At 41.3% G+C, this 16,889-nt stretch overlaps 1 protein-coding gene across 1 annotated transcript in view; it reads right to left on the bottom strand.

The window, feature by feature from the left end:
- The window catches only part of LOC122549157 (grainyhead-like protein 2 homolog), a 153,566-nt gene that overhangs the window by 35,434 nt on the left and 101,243 nt on the right, over nucleotides 1-16,889 (bottom strand). The window lies entirely within an intron of this gene.

Genomic DNA, 16,889 nt, shown 5'->3' on the forward strand with positions numbered 1-16,889 from the left:
TAAACATAATTGAATGGACGAGCATGGATCACAATTTTAAAACCGAAGCTTAATGACAACAAGCACTCTTTTGTTCTGAGGATTGCCAATTAGATGACAGCATCCCAGTTTATTCAGTAAGGAAGTAACCTGAGACAATAAATGATGTTACATTTCATTGCACTTTACCTCCACCACTTGCTGGTACAATATTTCAGTGCTAGCAGTGCTACAAATATTGCAGGCCAATATTCAGATAGAAAGTTTCATAAACAAGGAATCAGGATAGTTTCAAGCAACAGATTAATTTGCCAACACTAATCATGTTTCTTTTATTAACTCTAGGCATGGGGCCTCCACTACATTATCTGGAAGCCTATTGCACACAGAGTCAAACAGCACGAAAAACAGACTCTTTGGTCCAACTTGTTCACATCAACCATGTTTCCCAAACTAAAACTAACCTCACGTGTCTGTGTTTGGTTCATATCCCTCCAAACCTTTCCCATTCATGTACGTACCCAAATGTCTTTTAAGTATTGTATCTGTACCTGCACCTACCACTTCCTCAGGCAGTTCGTTTCACACACGAACTACCCTGTGTGTGAAAACATTGTCCCTCAGGACCTTTGTAAATCTTTCTCCTCTCACTTTAAAAATACAGTCCCTAATTTTGAACTCCCCCACCTTAGATAAAAGACCTTTATTCACCTTATTTACACCCCTCATGATTTTGTAAACCTCTTTAAGGTCACCCTACAATGCCCTACACTCCAGGGAAAGATTTCTATCCAGCCTTTCCTTCTCACACTAGGAATAAAGGAATAAGAGTAGATCCTCCAGCCCCTGGAATTTGTTCCATTCAGTGAGATCACAGCCGGTCTGGGACCCAGCTCCAAATAACTGCCTTTACTCTGTACAGCAATAACATTGCTGGATTTTAATTAACTGATTTCAGATATAAACTTAACAATTAGCCAAGTATTACTCACAGAAGAGAATTCTTAGCATTTACTACCGTGTGTGTGTAAGTATTTACCAAGTTCATTCCTGGAATATTTAGGTCTAATGTTTAGATTTTGCCTCCCCATTCAGTGAATGTAGCTTTTCTTTATTGATTTTAATTCCGATAACACCATGATAACTTAGACCATATCACTCAATTCCGAGCAATATGACTCTAGCTTCTGGAATATCAATTTGCAGTTTACAGCTGGAGTCCAAAGTGATGTTACATTTCATTGCTAAAATCTACACTGTACATCCTCCAAGACCAATGTATCCTTCTCAATGTGTGGTGCCCAGAACTGCTCAAGGCTGAACCAGGGATCTGCATAGCTGAAGTCTGAATTTGACCATCTTGTAAACGAGCCATCTAGATACAAGGCCAGCATCCGGGTAATGCTTTGGTTATTTCTGTGTCTCGAGTGTGGTGCTGGAAAAGCACAGCAGATCAGGTAGTATCTGAGGAGGAGAATTAATGTTTCGGGCAAAAGCCCTTCATCAAGAATGATGCTTGTGAGCTAAGGGGTTGGAGAGATAAATGGGAGAGGGGTTGGGTGTGGGGAGACGACAGCTGCGAATTCGATAGGGAGATGAAGGTGAGGGCAAGGGTGATAGGTCAGAGAGGAGGATGGAGCGGATAGGAGGGAAGGAGGATGGACAGGTAGGACAGGTCATGAGGGCGATGCAGAGTTAGAAGGTTGGAACTGGGATTAGATGAAAGGAGGGGAAATGAGGAAACTGGTGAAATCCACATTGGTCCCATGTGCTTGGAGGGTCCCAAGGCATAGATGAGGCATTCTTCCTCCAGGTGTCGGGTGGTTAGGGCTTGGCGATGGAGGAGGCCCAGGACCTGCACGTCCTTGGGGGAGTGGGAGGGGGAGTTGAAGTGTTTCACCACAGGGCAGTCGGGTTGGTTGGCGCGGGTGTCCCTGAGATGTTCTCTGAAGCATTCTGCAAGTAGGCGTCCTGTCTCCTCAATGTAGAGGAGACTGCATCGGGTGCAATGGATACAGTAAATGACATGTGTGGAAGTGCAGGTAAAACTCTGATGGATGTGGAAGGCTCCTTTGGGGCCTTGGACGGAGGTGAGGGGGGAGAAATGGGCACAGGTTTTGCAATTCCTGCGGTGGCATGGGAGGGTGCCAGGAGGGGAGGTGTGTGGGGGGGGGGGGGGGGCATGGACCTGACAAGACTGTCGTGAAGGGAAGGTCTTTACGGAACACAGATAGGGTTGGAGAAGGAAATATGTCTCTGGTGGTGGAGGCTGTTTATAGGTGGTGGAAATGGCAGAGGATGATGCAACGTATATGGAGGTTGGTGTGGTGGAAGGTGAGGACCGATGTGGGAGGGGGGGTCGTGTTCTGTCCTTGGTGTGCATGGATAGGTCGGGTTCGAGGGCTGAGGCAGGGAAGTGGAGGAGATGTGCTGGAAGGGGAAATGCGACCTTTGAAGAAGGAGGCTATCTGCTGTGTTCTATGGTGTAACTGGTCCTCCTGGGAGTAGATGCGGCAGAGGCAGAGGAATTGAGAATAAAGGATAGTGTTTTTACAGGAGGCAGTGTGGGAGGAAGTGTAGTCCAAGTAGCTGTGGGAGTCAATAGGTTTGTAGAAGATGTCCATGTTGAGTCGATCACCATTGAAGACGGACGCCTGGAGGAAGAATGCCTCATCTTCCTCCTTGGGACCCTCCAACCACATCGGATTTCACCAGTTTCCTCATTTCCCCTCCTCCCACCTTAGCCCAGATCCAACCTTCCAACTCAGCACCACCCTCATGACCTGTCCTACCTATCCATCTTCCTTCCCATCTATCTGCTCCACCCTCCTATCCGACCTATCACCATTCCCCCCACCTTCATCTACCTATCGCTATCTCAGCTACCTTCCCCCCCTCCATTTATCTCTCCACGCCTTTGGCTCACAAACCTCATTCCTGATGAAGGGCTTATGCCCAAAATGTCGATTCTCCTGCTCCTCAGATGCTGCCTGACCTGCTGTGCTTTTCCAGCACCACACTCTCGACTCTGATCTCCAGCATCTGCAGTCCTCACTTTCTCCTATTTCTCGGTGTCTGTCAATGGCTTTTTGATTATGTATGTATTTAGACACCCACATTGTTGGACTTCAATTCTTTCTTGCTTAGCGAGTTTTGAGAAGTAGCAGAGATAGTAATGCAAAAACTCAAACAAACAGTTCTGCCAACCATCCAACCCAAACTTTGGGTCCGCTACCTTTGTCATCACTAAACAAAACAAATTAGAGGAAACCTTCAAGACCATCAATAATACCCTTACTGGCATAAAATTCACTAAAGAGGAGGAAAACAACAACACACTGCCATTCCTGATGTTGCAGTACAGCGAACAGCCAATGGGCAACTTCAAACCAGCATCTACAGGAAAACAACACAAATGGACCAAATATTGAACTACAGAAGCAATCATCCCAACATCCACAAATGAAGCTGCACTAGAACATTATTTCAGCACAGAGGAACTACACAGAGCAGAGGGAAATCATCTATACAGTGTATTCAAAAATGTACCCAATCCGCAATTTCTCAGCAATAAATCCAAACAAGCAAACAAAATGCATCCAGAAACCCTAGCCACTCTCCCTAAATCAAAGACATCATGGAAATGACTGCCAGATTACTCAGACCCCTTGGCAGCACAGTAGCCCACAAACCCACCAACACACTAAAACAGCAGCTCATGAACTTGAAAGACAACAAGCAAAACTAATGTCATTTATGAAATACCTTGCAAGAACTGTAACAAACACTACATTGGATAAACAGGCAGAAAACGAGCCACCAGGATACATGAACATCAACTAGCCACAAAATAACATGACCCTCTCTCACTAGTATCCTTACATATAGGTAAGGAAAGACACCACTTCGACTGGGACAACACATCCATCCTAGGACAAGCCAAACAGAGACATGCACGAGAATTCCTACAAGCATGGCATTCCAACCAGAACTCTATCAACAAACACATTGACTTGGATCCCATTTACCATTACTGAGGAAAAAAACCCAGAAATGACATCGCCATATGAAATGACATCACCACAGGAAATGACATCCCCAACCCAAATATATAAATAGAAAGCAGGAAACACAAGCAGTGCTTCGTCCAGAGGCTCACTGAAGATGTTACCTAGTATGGTGATGAAATGTCTGAAAATGAACCTACATCCAGATTCTTTCTTGCTTTTCAACATTTAGAAGCTACACTGAACAGTATCATCCAAAGTGGCTGGTCTACATTAAAATCCATATGTCACAATTTTGAAAATTGACAATCTATCAAGTTCTCACCATAGTTTGATACCTGTATTGCTTACAATGTCACGTATTGTTGTGACTTGTTGTCCAAACATCCAAGTTCTGATGAAATAGATGAAGGTTTGAGACCTTAGCACTGATGCTTGCAGCAGGCCCTTCATTTCATCCCAGTAACTGGAGTACCCCGCTCATTACCCACACTCACCATCTCCTGCCACTCCAACAGTTTTCTAAGCAGGCAACTTCATCATCAACCAATAGTCTTTTAATGAGACACCTTAGCAAACCTCTTCGGAAGACTACAAATAACATCCATAGCCATAGCCTGTCCACTACCTTTATCACATCTGCAAAAATAAATCTCATTAAGCTTTATCTGCACTTTATAAATTAGATTTAACAAGGAGTACTGATTCTGTCCCTGATCATCTCAACATCTTCAAGGTGACCAGCCACCCCATCTTTAATGCTAAATTCTAGTTATACCTGACAACAGATCTTAGGCTCACTGTTCTCCAAATCCTGTGTTTTTTTCTTTCTCTCACGTTCCTTAAAGCACAGACAAAATTTTTCAAAATCAAGGAAAACTCCCACATCAAGAGAACCACACAAGACTATAGAACATAGAACAGGACAACATAGGAACAGGCCCTTCGGCCCACAAAGTCTGTGCCAACCATATTGCTATTGTAAATTAATCCTATTTGCCTGCAGATAGGATTAATGGTCAGTCTCCCTCTATTGCCTGCTTGTTCATGTGTCTGCCTGAATGCCTCTTAAACTTATAATAACGGTAACCATGATATTCTTATCTACATCCTTCAAAACCCCAAGATGGACTGCACCTGGTCTATTTTCATCATTACTATTGTTTAGCTTATATTAATCTTTGTCAGCCTTGTCCCTGATTCAACATTAGCTTCCATGGCCATGCTGACTTATTTCTCTATCTCAAATGATTGTACAAACCAATTATTCAAAATATCTAATTAGTTTCTTATTTTCACAATATAATCATAACCAGTTTTCAAGCTCCCCCTTCCCCATTCCCAACATTCTACTTCCCCGACCCCACATTTTTCATCCTCTCTCCTTGCAGCTCTCTCAATCTGTTCTGTCAATCTTTGTCACCCTTTGGTCAGAATCGATGCTACATCTTGCACTTTTTGTCAGATTTTTCTTTTAGCTTTATATTGTTTGCTATTTCTTTAGCTGCCGTTAGCAATTTTAAAATTTGTCAAATAGAGCGCTTGTCCCCGATCGGAGTGAATCTGTATCACCAAACAAATCTTCTGTTGTTCACTCTGAGTTTGGCCATATTATGATCATTATTTGATAAATATTTACATACTGTTAGGCTTGTTAATTAAATCTGGTTCAGTACTCATTACTAAATTTAATATGCTCCCCTCATTGGTCCTATAGTATATTATTGCAGAAAATTATTATATTACTTCTTTCAGGAAACTCATTGCCTTTCAATATATAACAATCTGCTTATCCTAACCTACATGAAAAATAAAACTGCAATTAAAATCACTTTGCCCTTGTTACACGCTTCCGATAAACTCTACATTTATAAATCCACAGCATACATTTTATTTCCCAGAATTCCTACCTTTGGTCAGAATGTGTGCTACATCTCACAATTTTTGTAAAATGTTTCTTTTAGTTTTATGTTAGGCTTAGCATCCAGTCAGACATGACATGCTTTAGCAGGCTGTACCTTTGTGTTGAAAACCTGTAGTTGCTTATGGAAGAGGGGGTCCATCCAGGTTGGGCGAGGATTGCCTGGAGAAGGGGAAAATGCTTGTTCTTGGGATGGAAGATGGGTGCAATCAGGCAATATATTGTCATCAAAGAAAAGAGTATACCTGGGATCAGCGAGATATACTCCTGTGCCTCCTGGTTTACAAACTGTTGATATTTATTTAATCCCCAACCCTCCCCCACATCTCCTTCAAGATGTTGGCTTTTGACAAGAGCTGGGTAACCAGGCTAATGTTCACTACGATGGGGTTTTGCAAATCTTTTCCCCTGTTTGAAGCTTAAAAAAATTCCCAATTCAGTTAGCAATGGGAGATGGTTTGTTGGAGGGATGGTTAGGGGAGGACATCTATGAAACCAGTGGGTATGGGAGCCATCATTGCTACTTTGCAGCTCACCACCCCAAAATTTCAGCCCGAGCTTCTACCTTGGGACTTGACCTCCACTGTGGGGAAACCTTGCACTACAACATTTAAGTAGCTTCTTGGCAGCTGGTTGACCACTTATAGAGTCATAGAGATGTACAACACGGAAACAGACCCTTCAGTCCAACCTGTCCATGCCGAACACATATCCCAACCCAATCTTGTCCCACCTGCCAACATCCGGCCCATATCCCTCCAAATACTTCCTATTCATATACCCATCCAGATGCCTTTTAAATGTTGCAATTGCACCAGCCTCCACCACTTCCTCTTGCAGCCCATTCCACACATGCACCACCCTCTGCGTGAAAAGGTTGCCCCTTAGGTCTCTTTTATATCTTTCTCCTCTCACTCTAACCTATGTCCTTGAGTTCTGGACTCCATCAGCCCAGAAAAAAAGACTTTGTCTATTTTCCCTATCCATGCCCTAATGATTTTATAAATCTCTAGAAGATCACCTCTCAGCCTCCGATGCTCCAGGGAAAACAGCCTTAGTCTATTCAACCGCTCCCTATAGCTCAAATCCCCCAACCCTGGCAACATCCTTGTAAATCTTTTCTGAACCCTTTCAAGTTTCACAACATCCTTCTGATAGGAAGGAAACCAGAATTGCACACAATATTGCAAAAGTGGCCAAACCAATGTCCTGTACAGCCGTAACATGACCTCCCAACCCCAGTACTCAATACTCTAACCAAGAAAGCATACCAAACGCCTTCTTCACTATCCTATCTACCTGTGACTTTATTTTCAAGGAGCTATGAATCTGCACTCCAAAATCTCTTTGTTCAACAACACTCCCTAGGACCTTACCATTAAGTGTATAAGTCCTGTTAAGATTTGCTTTCCAAAATGCAGCACCTCACATTTATCGGAATTAAACTCCATCTGCCACTTCTCAGCCCGTTGGCTCATCTGATAAGATCCCATTGTAATCAGAGATAATCTTCTTTGCTGTCCACTACACCTCCGATTTTAAACCAGGAAGTGATAAAGTTAGTGACCAGGCATTTCCGGACTTTTAAAACATAGAAACATAGAAAAAGAAGCAGGAGGAGTAGGCTGTTTGGTTGTTCAAGTCTGCTCCACTAATATGGTCATGGCTGATCATCCAAATCAGTTTGTTGTTCCCACTTGTACCCCTCCACCCCCCGCCATGGCTAGCTGAAGACGATACTGGACTAACTGAATCCAGAGTGGAACGTGATGGACCATACTTTATTGCTCTTTTTGCTTACTATTAGGGTCAGTCATTGAGCACATTCCCAATAGGCTGCCAAAGCACAAAAAGATGCTAAAAATTATGTTTACACAAAAGTGTATACTATAGTGGCACTACTGGAGCAATTTCACTATAAACATTAGAGAGAAAGATTCATCCCTTTTATCTCAGCAAAGCCCCTACAGACACTTAAACCTCAGTGAAGCCTCGAACTTTGTGCTGAAGCTTGTTGCTCACCTGGCACAAATGTAATCCGTTTCCCTTTTGACAAATTTCTATACAATTACTCGATTCTATTTTCTTTAGCTAATGTATCTCCTTGAGAATACTTAATTGGCTCCACATCCACAAACATTCACCCTGCCAACCACTGATGTTCAGTAGCAGTAGTGTGCACCATCTACAAGATGCACACTGCAGAATCCCACTAAAGCTCCTTAGTCAGCATCTTCCAAGCTCACGACCCACTGTCATCTGGAAAAATAAAGGGCAGCAGATACATGGGGACATCACCACCTGCAAGTCCCCCTTCAAGCCATTCAATATCCTGACTTGGTAATATAACACCATTCCTTCAGTTTTGATGGATCAAAATCCTGTACGTTCCTCCCTAACAGCATTGGTGGTCCATCTACAGCTGTCTGAACTGCAGCAGTTAAAGAAGGTAGTTCACCACTAACTTCTCAAAAGCAACTAGTGATGGACAATAAATGCTAGCTCAACTAGTGATGTCCATCGGAAAGGAAACTGAAAACCAGCTGCCAACTTAGTTCATTTATTACTGAATATAGATTCCTTAAACTCATGTCTTCAACAGCCTTGTTGGATAAATTCCCTTCTGACAACTCCACAGCTTTCTGCTTTTGAGCCTTTCTCAGAAATTTATCCCAGTCCTGACTGCTTGGAGACTGCTACTGACACCAATTCTGTTGTAATGGACCTCTTTTCTCTGAATGAACCTTTCTCTTGTCCCCTCTCTCGGTTTTAAAATTCAAGTCAGCCAAAGCTTTATCAATTATTTTCAAAGGAGGCTTTGAAATGACATTTCAGCGTAAAAGATCCCCAAGGAAACGATGATTATAACGTGGTCACATTTAGCATTCAGTTGAGAGGGAGGATCTTGGGCCAAAAGCAACTGTACTAAGCCTAAATAAAGGACACTACAAAGAAACAAGAGAAGAACTGGCTGAACTACACGAGGAAAGGCTTTAGCAGGAAAAGCTAGTTGAGGAACATTTGAAAATGTTTAAGAAAATAGTTCATGGTTCACAGCAATGAAGAAGAATTCTAGGAAGGGGATTAGCCAAACACGGTTAACCAGGCAAATTAATGATAGCATCAAATTGAAAGAAAAACATACAATGTGGCTAAACTTAGTGGTAAGCCAGAAATTGAGAAAACTTTAAAAACTAACATAAGACAACCAAAAAAAAACAATAAAGAGGAAGGACTATGAGAACTAATTTGCAAGACAGCTAGAGCTTGTTTAAACATGTAAAAGGGAAGGGAGAAGCCAAAGTGGCCATCCGCCCCTTAGAAAATGAGGCTGGAGAAATAATAATGGGGAACCAGGAAATGGCACAAGAATTGAATAAGTACTTTATATCAGATTTCACAATAGATGACATAACTGGCTTTCAAAAAGCCATGGCATGGTGACTCAGTGGTTAGCACAGCTGCCTCACAGCGCCAGGGATCCTGGTTCAACCCCAGCCTCGGGCAACTGTATGTGTGGAGTTTGCACATTCTCCCTGCATCTGCATGGGTTTCCTTTGGCTGCTCCGGTTTCTCCCCACAGTCCAAAGATGTGCAGGTTAGGTGATTTGGCCATGCTAAATTGCCCATAGTGTTTAGGGATGTCTAGGTTAGGTGCATTAGTCAGGGAAATGTAGAGTATTAGGGTAAGGTAATCAGTATGGGTGGGATACTCTTCGGAGGGTCACTGTGGACTTGTTGGGTCAAACGGCCTGTTTCCATTCTGTAAGGATTCTATGATAATAATCAAAATCATTAAATATTCAAGAGTCAAAAGGAGGAAAGTTAATAAATATGATAGTATCTCTAGAGAAAATGTGCTAGGGAAACTAAAGGGGCTAAAGACTGAAGTCCCCTGGACCTCATGTGGATGCATCCTAGGATTTTAATGGAAGAAGATTCTTAAAGGACTTGAAAGGGTAAATGTGGAAAGGTTGTTTCCCCTTGTGGTGAGTCCATAACCACAGAGCTTAATCTCAGAATAAAGGGATCCCACATTTAAGACAGAGATAAGGAGAAATTCTTTCTCTCAGACAGCAGTGAGTCTGTGAAATTGTTTACCACAGGGCTTGTTGAGGCTGGGTTGTTAAGATATTCAAGGCTGAGATCAGCAGATTTTTAATCAGTAAGGGAGTCAAGGGTTATGGGGAAAAAGGCAGATTAGTGAAGTTGAGGATTATCAGATCAGCCATGATCTCATTGAATGGTGGAGCAGACACGATGGGCTGAATGGCCTACTTATGCTCTGACATTTTATGCTCTTATGGATTTCTTGTATATGCTTTTTAACACAAAATGACAGTAAAACACCAGGGCAGAGTCTTGCAGAACAAAAAGCGAAATCCAGTATTTCCTCTGCTTTAGAACCGACATTTCCAAAAAAAACAATATGATGAACTTTGATCAGAGTAACTGAGATGGTTTCATTCAGAAATGAACGCGCTGCCACTGAGCCAGCCTAGCACTATTTCATAGTACACATCAGAATATGCCTTTATTTAGAAAAGGCCCTACTTTGCTTCCTTAAGATATTATGATCTCTTGCACATAAACAAGTTGAAGATGTATGTATTCAGAAGAATAATTCTATTGACAATTTGCAATAGTTTGACAATTTTGCATATTATTGGGTGACTTATACCATGGAAGGTGGCCAATTCTGTAAGTGCCAGCCTAATTCCACTTTCAAACCGCTGTCAGCTGTTAAAAGAAAGTGGAAATCTATTGGAGTTGGCCTCAGCCAGGATTTGGGTGATTTGTTTTTGGTAATTATATTAAATGACCAGCAAGTCATCAACTGGACATAATTTAAAGGATAAGGGATTGCCAAGTATATTAAAATATTCTATCACTAATTTCTGCTAGTATGTGGGAGAATCATATTTATCAAAACAAGTTGCTCTGCATATCCCACTCAATAAGTTTGTCTACTAATAGCAATGACCAGTTTAATATATGTCGAGTCACTAATTCATTGGAGACTGCATGTTACTTTAGAAAATCTAAGTCAACAATTAAAAATCCTGCTCAAGCGAATGTATTTTACACTAAGAGCTGAGCATAAAATTGGAACTTTAAAACAAAACACAAAGCTGATAACTACACCTGAGTGGGCTAATACAAATGAGCTGTGACTGAGTGAGCCCATGATCAAACAAAGCAGCTTGCTCCTAGCTGGCAGTATGTTAGCTGATTATATCAGGAAAGGTCCCGTTAACCTTGAACAAAGCCAAGCAAAGCTGGTTAACAATTCCTGAGGACCACAACTTCCTGGATGCATTTGCTTTGATGCTTCCCCAGTGCAAGATAAACATGAACAAATATAACCATCAGAAGCCCCATTTGCACTATTGCGGAAAGCTGATTGCAGACCAGATATAAGGGATCATGTTCCAGAGCTGACCGAAGTAGGAGATGTTTTGTTTCTTCTCCATCAGCTTTTACTGCACAGAAACTGAAGTGTGGCAAAACGCTTCTTCACATTGTTTTTGGTCGGCCTGCAGAGGACACAAACAAATTCTCACCATCTCTGGGAGACAGTGCTTCATTATATTGTGGTCTTATCAAGTCAGGTTATCCACAAACTAAGCAGTCAACCAAATTAACCTCCACAACCACCTGATGAAAGAGTGGCGCTCTAAAAGCTTTTAAATAAATCTGTTGGACTATAACCTGTAGTTGTGTGACTTTTAACCTTGTCCACCCCAGTCCAGCCCTGGCACCTCCAAGTCAGATTAAAATCAGTATGTGCCCAGCCACTGATATATACAGAAACCAGTAACTAAAACACATAGTACTGAGCCTCCTGATAGCTCAGTCAAATAGGATGTCAGTAAATGACTCACAGAGACTTAATTGGTTTTAATTTTTATTCTTGATCAGTGCTAAATTAGATGATCCCACCTACAATGTCTTAGGTATTCCCTAGAATACCCAAAATTTCTTGGTTTTGAGGGAGAGAAATTAAATTAGGGTAGCTTGCTGCCCCAACTTGTTATCAAGCTGGCTGCAATGGAAGTATCTATGACTGGCCACTGAGGAATGTTCATCACCACAGGCCAGGGCCCAACAAGATGGAGGAAGGAGAAGCGAGTTCAAAACAAAACATTAAAACCTTTCATGGTTCAATAGAACAGACAACCAACCAGCCAATCCAGATGCAGGTTGCATTAGTTCATTTATACCTTGCAAATAGTAGGGCTGGACAAAGTTAAAAATCACAAAACACCAGGTTATAGTCCAACAGGTTTATTTGGAAGTACAGTACAAGCTTTCAGAGTGTCGCTCCTTCATCAGGTAACGAGTGGGATGTTACAGTTTCTGTGACAGGAAGGGTAGAAATCAAATGCAAACTGCCAGAGGCACATATAAAAACAGACCTAGAAATAAAAACAGACCTAGAAATACATGTGGCTTTAATTACAAAGCAAAATTAATAGATTCTTTGGTGTTATTTCAATAATAAAGGCAGCATGTAGAAGAGAACCAAAGAACTGCAGAAAAGGCATCATGGCAACCAAAAGCTTCTCCAAAGAGTTGATTTTAAAGAGGAGCTTCAAGTCAGAAAGGAAAGCATAGAGGTGTTTCAGAACACGCAGGTAAAGTTTCAAATATCAGGTTGAAGGTTGAGGGTGGGGTAAGGAAATACAAGAAGTCCAGAGAATCTGTTGGGGAGAGGTGGCAATTAGTGGTGGTTACAGAGCTAGAGGACATTGAAAAGGAAGGCAGAGAATTGCACTTAACACGCTAATCAGCTAGGAGTCATTGTAGGTCAAGGACGACTTTGTGGCAGGATCAGTAATGGGCAGAAGATAATAAACATTGTTAATGATTAACTTCTTCCAAGTATACACACGGAAAGGCATGAATAACATTCCCTTCACTAACATTGATAATGTTCATAAAATTAACTGTCGCTACCTCTGGAGCAGGTGGGACTTGAACTCGGACCCTCTGCCCAGGGGTGTGTAATAACATCTCTGAACAGGTTGATTTGAAAATATATCTACACAAAATTAATGACCAGTATCAGCTAACATGGCTCAAAACATAGAAGTCTTCAGAGATAGATGGCAATCCCATGTTAATAACAGACTTATTGGCAAATTCTGAGTGTAGATCAGAAACGACTGAAAAATGTTTGTTTATCGGAGTTGCAGCAAACTGGGTGCGCCTTTGGAATCACTGTTGAGACCAAAATGTTTTGTAATTTATGGAAATGATTTGGATTTAGAAACTCGATACAAATGGCCAAAATGTGGAGATGATACCAAATTGGAGGTAGAAATTCAGAAATCACACAGAGTTGTGTAAAATATTGAAGCAGGTAGAGCAATGGATGATCAAAGTTAATATAGAGAATGAAAAGGACTACACATAGGAGGAAAGCAATATCAAGCACCTCATGAATTAAGAATCGGGTAGGACTCTTGCTAGACTCTGCACTCAATCAATGCAGGGCACCAATCATCAAAACATGCTGAATTATACAACCAAGGCAATAAAATACTAACTGAAAGAAGTCAGAGACCTGACTTTGGCTACTGAGGCTATTTGTGACTTCAACCTAGCAAGTTAAGGCCTTTGCAAAAGCCAAAATGAGATTTGTTAATTCAGTTGGCCCTGCTGAGTTTGGTTTCCCTCCTTTGTGAAGGGTACCCTGCTCCCTTCCTCCAATTTGCAAAAAAATGGGGTCAAAAATAGGGGCAAGATTTGCATATCTGGCTCCAGCTAGCTATTTCTAAAAGGTTTGCAGAGTCTTCTCCATGGAAATTGGGCCCATTACCTCTGGTCGGCTTAAGTAATATGTTCAGTTCTTGTTATTGAGACAAAAGAGATAGTGCAAGAGAAGTGCCGGAGATCTGTCTTACAGCAATTAAAAACTGGAGAAAATGGGGCATTTTGTGCTGGAAAGGAGGTCTTCAAGAGATGATCTCATACAGATCAGATAGTTTCTTAATGGAATGGAAGAGATCAAATTAGTCAGCAATTTCAAATTAAATTGGGGGAGTAAGTCAAATGAAAAGTATCAAACCAGAAACAGACAACCCAAAAGATTAGCAACAGAAAAAGTGATTAATACATGGAATGGACATCCAGATGGTGGAATTATTTAAGCAAACGGATGCTTCGTTGACAGAGAATTTGCAGGAACTAAGATGCACTGAACTATCTCTTACTCTGCCATAAATGGATGATCAATGTACAAGTGAGCCAGATTTTCCAGGGCAGTCCAAGATTCAATTCATTTTTGTTTTCAGTCTTGGCTCAATAGTAGTATTGTCAATTCAAGAGGTCCAAGGGTTCAAGTGTTATTCAATAGCATAAGCACATAATGAGGTTGCCACCACAGCAAAGTGACAACTTTCAAATGGAACGTTAAATCAAATGCCCCATCTTCCTCCACAGGTAGACATTAAAACATCCAGTGGCACTTTGAAGTGGTACAGGAAAGTCTTTCTGCTGCCCAGCATCAAGATTTATCCCTCAATCAACATCTCTCATCCAACATGCAGTCTGTTCTGATATAATGCGATAGTTCCATTGCTGAGCAATCCCGCATTTTAAGAAAATCGCATAGCAGTAGCACAATTTAAACTAATAGGACCAGAATTGTGTTATACCTAATACAGGTAAGGAAATTTCACAATCTACAAATAATGGTCTAAATTCTGCAATCGCATTATAGCCAATTCTCATTGAAGAAACGTGGATTATACCAGAACCAACAATACCTGCTCATTTGCCTGCTTGTGGGATCTCATTGTCTGCAAATTGCCTGTTGTGTTTCTGTATGTTGCATCAATCATTGCTCTAAGCACTTAATTGGGTGCAAAGTTCTTTAGGATTTTCAGAGGTTGTGAAAGTTACGCGAACACATCTTATCTATCTCATCCACATGCATCTCCCCTCAACAATCTGTAAACACAATGTGCACAGACAACATCCACCACCTTTCTTGACCTGTCCAATGTCTCTAAATCGTGTCACTTTTCTAGGCTTTTTGTACCCACACCTCCCTCAAAAGTCTCTCTCCACAGGGTTGCGAACATTTCAGCCATTTCCTTCTGGAGCCCAGCAATCATTCACACTTTCAGGTAGGGAAAGATGGTAATAAAACAAAAGTAACTTAATATTTTTTAAAAAAACAATTCACAGAATGTAGGCATCACTAGTTAAGCCAGTATTTACTGCCCATTCGAATTGCCCAGAGGGCAGTTAGGAGTAGAGCACATTGCTTTAGGTCTGGAGTCACATGTAAGCAGAGAAGAACAGATTTCTCTTCCTTAAAAGGATATTAGTGATAAAGATGGGTTTTCACAACAATAGATAGTGGTTACATGGTCACCATTAGGCTAGCTTCATTTTCATTCTCATTTTCTTTTACTGAATTCATATTTCACCATCTGCCATGATGGAAATCGTACCCATGGCCCCAGAACAACAACATAGACTTTTGGATTACAGTACTAGCCAGTGACAAGTTGATAATGATATATTTAAAGGATAGTCAAAACTCCAAAGTGTTCTGCAATTTCATTGCCCTGGAATCAACTGACAGATTAAATACGGCTGGAGAATTATTATCCTACTATGGGATGGGTTGGCATTACACTTTCCATTGCGATGAGGGATTGTTATCTTACCAGGTTTAATATGAATATTATAGACTGCCTAGAAATGCACATGATGGCATGACGCTCCACCATACTGAATTCCTGCCTCTGGCAGAAATCCTAAGGACATGTTCTTCATAATAGACAGCACAGATTCCCATGTTAAAAAAGTTAGAAATTCACAAAAAGTTATTAGGTTACTGATTAATTTTGGCCTTGCAGTATAGAACCAGAGGACTCAATGTCATGCAAGGGCCTATGACTGCTAGTGATTTCGGATCTGTTAAAAGAAATTGTCTTTTAAAGGTAAGTTTTACTGACAGTTTAGCAGACTGCTGTGCTGTAATCTTTAAAAAGCCATAATGTTTCATTTAATAAGATCGCATGATTCTAACTTACATTTAAACTTTGTATTTTCCTGTCAGGAAATTTGTGATGAAGCTGTACATGTATAAATACATACAAAATAAGAGTTGCTGTTTTTAAATGGTCCAATACTGTACTATAACATTTGATGACAATAATGGTTCAATTATGTTTCATTTTAATTACAGTTGAGGAAACGCTTAATTTTATGATTTTTGTTTTCAAATTGAAGAGGCATTAATTTTTCTAAATGTAAAATTAAGAGCACAGATTGTTGTGCCTCAGAAATTGACCTGAAGGTTCCACTGCATACTAAGAATCTTCTGTGAAAGATAACTCAGTAAATAACAGGAGATCATAACTGGGAGGATAAAGCAGCCCTGCTCTGTACCTCAACTCAGGTTTTCAGTGTTTGGGACATGGTACAATATTCAACACGCAGACAAATCACAGGTGCTCCCTAAACACTCAAGAACATTTGTAGTAATTTAGTAAGATAGGAATAAGCAGGTTGTCTCCAGCCTAGAGTTAATTACCAGGCAGCTGTTAGAGTTCTTGGGGGTCGGTTAGCTCAGTTGGCAGAACTGCTGGTTTGCAATGCAGCGATGGCTCAATTCCTGCATTGGCTCTCCTTCTCAACCTTTCCTCGTGTCGGAGGTCTGATGACCTTCAAATTAAACCACCCCAGACAGTTCTCCCTTTCCGAAACTGTGGTGACTTTACTCTTTTTCAGAGTTCCACAGAAGGTGTTCAAAAGAAGCCTCAGAGCTCTGTGTACCTTCTCTTTCATCAACAACACTGGCCTCATTGGAGGCTCAGTGCTACGGAATTGGTGGGATTTTGGGGGTGTTGGTGAGCGGTTGCGGTGTAGTGGCTGGTAAACAGTGGTCACCTCACTGCCTGATGTCCACTCCCACATTGATTGCCTTGGATTAGCTTTCCCACCTCTCACTCCTGTCC

Source organism: Chiloscyllium plagiosum, unplaced genomic scaffold (genome assembly GCF_037043375.1).
Source record: "Chiloscyllium plagiosum isolate Xiang-an unplaced genomic scaffold, Cpla_swu_hap1 HiC_scaffold_4, whole genome shotgun sequence".
NCBI classification, from domain to species: domain Eukaryota; kingdom Metazoa; phylum Chordata; class Chondrichthyes; order Orectolobiformes; family Hemiscylliidae; genus Chiloscyllium; species Chiloscyllium plagiosum.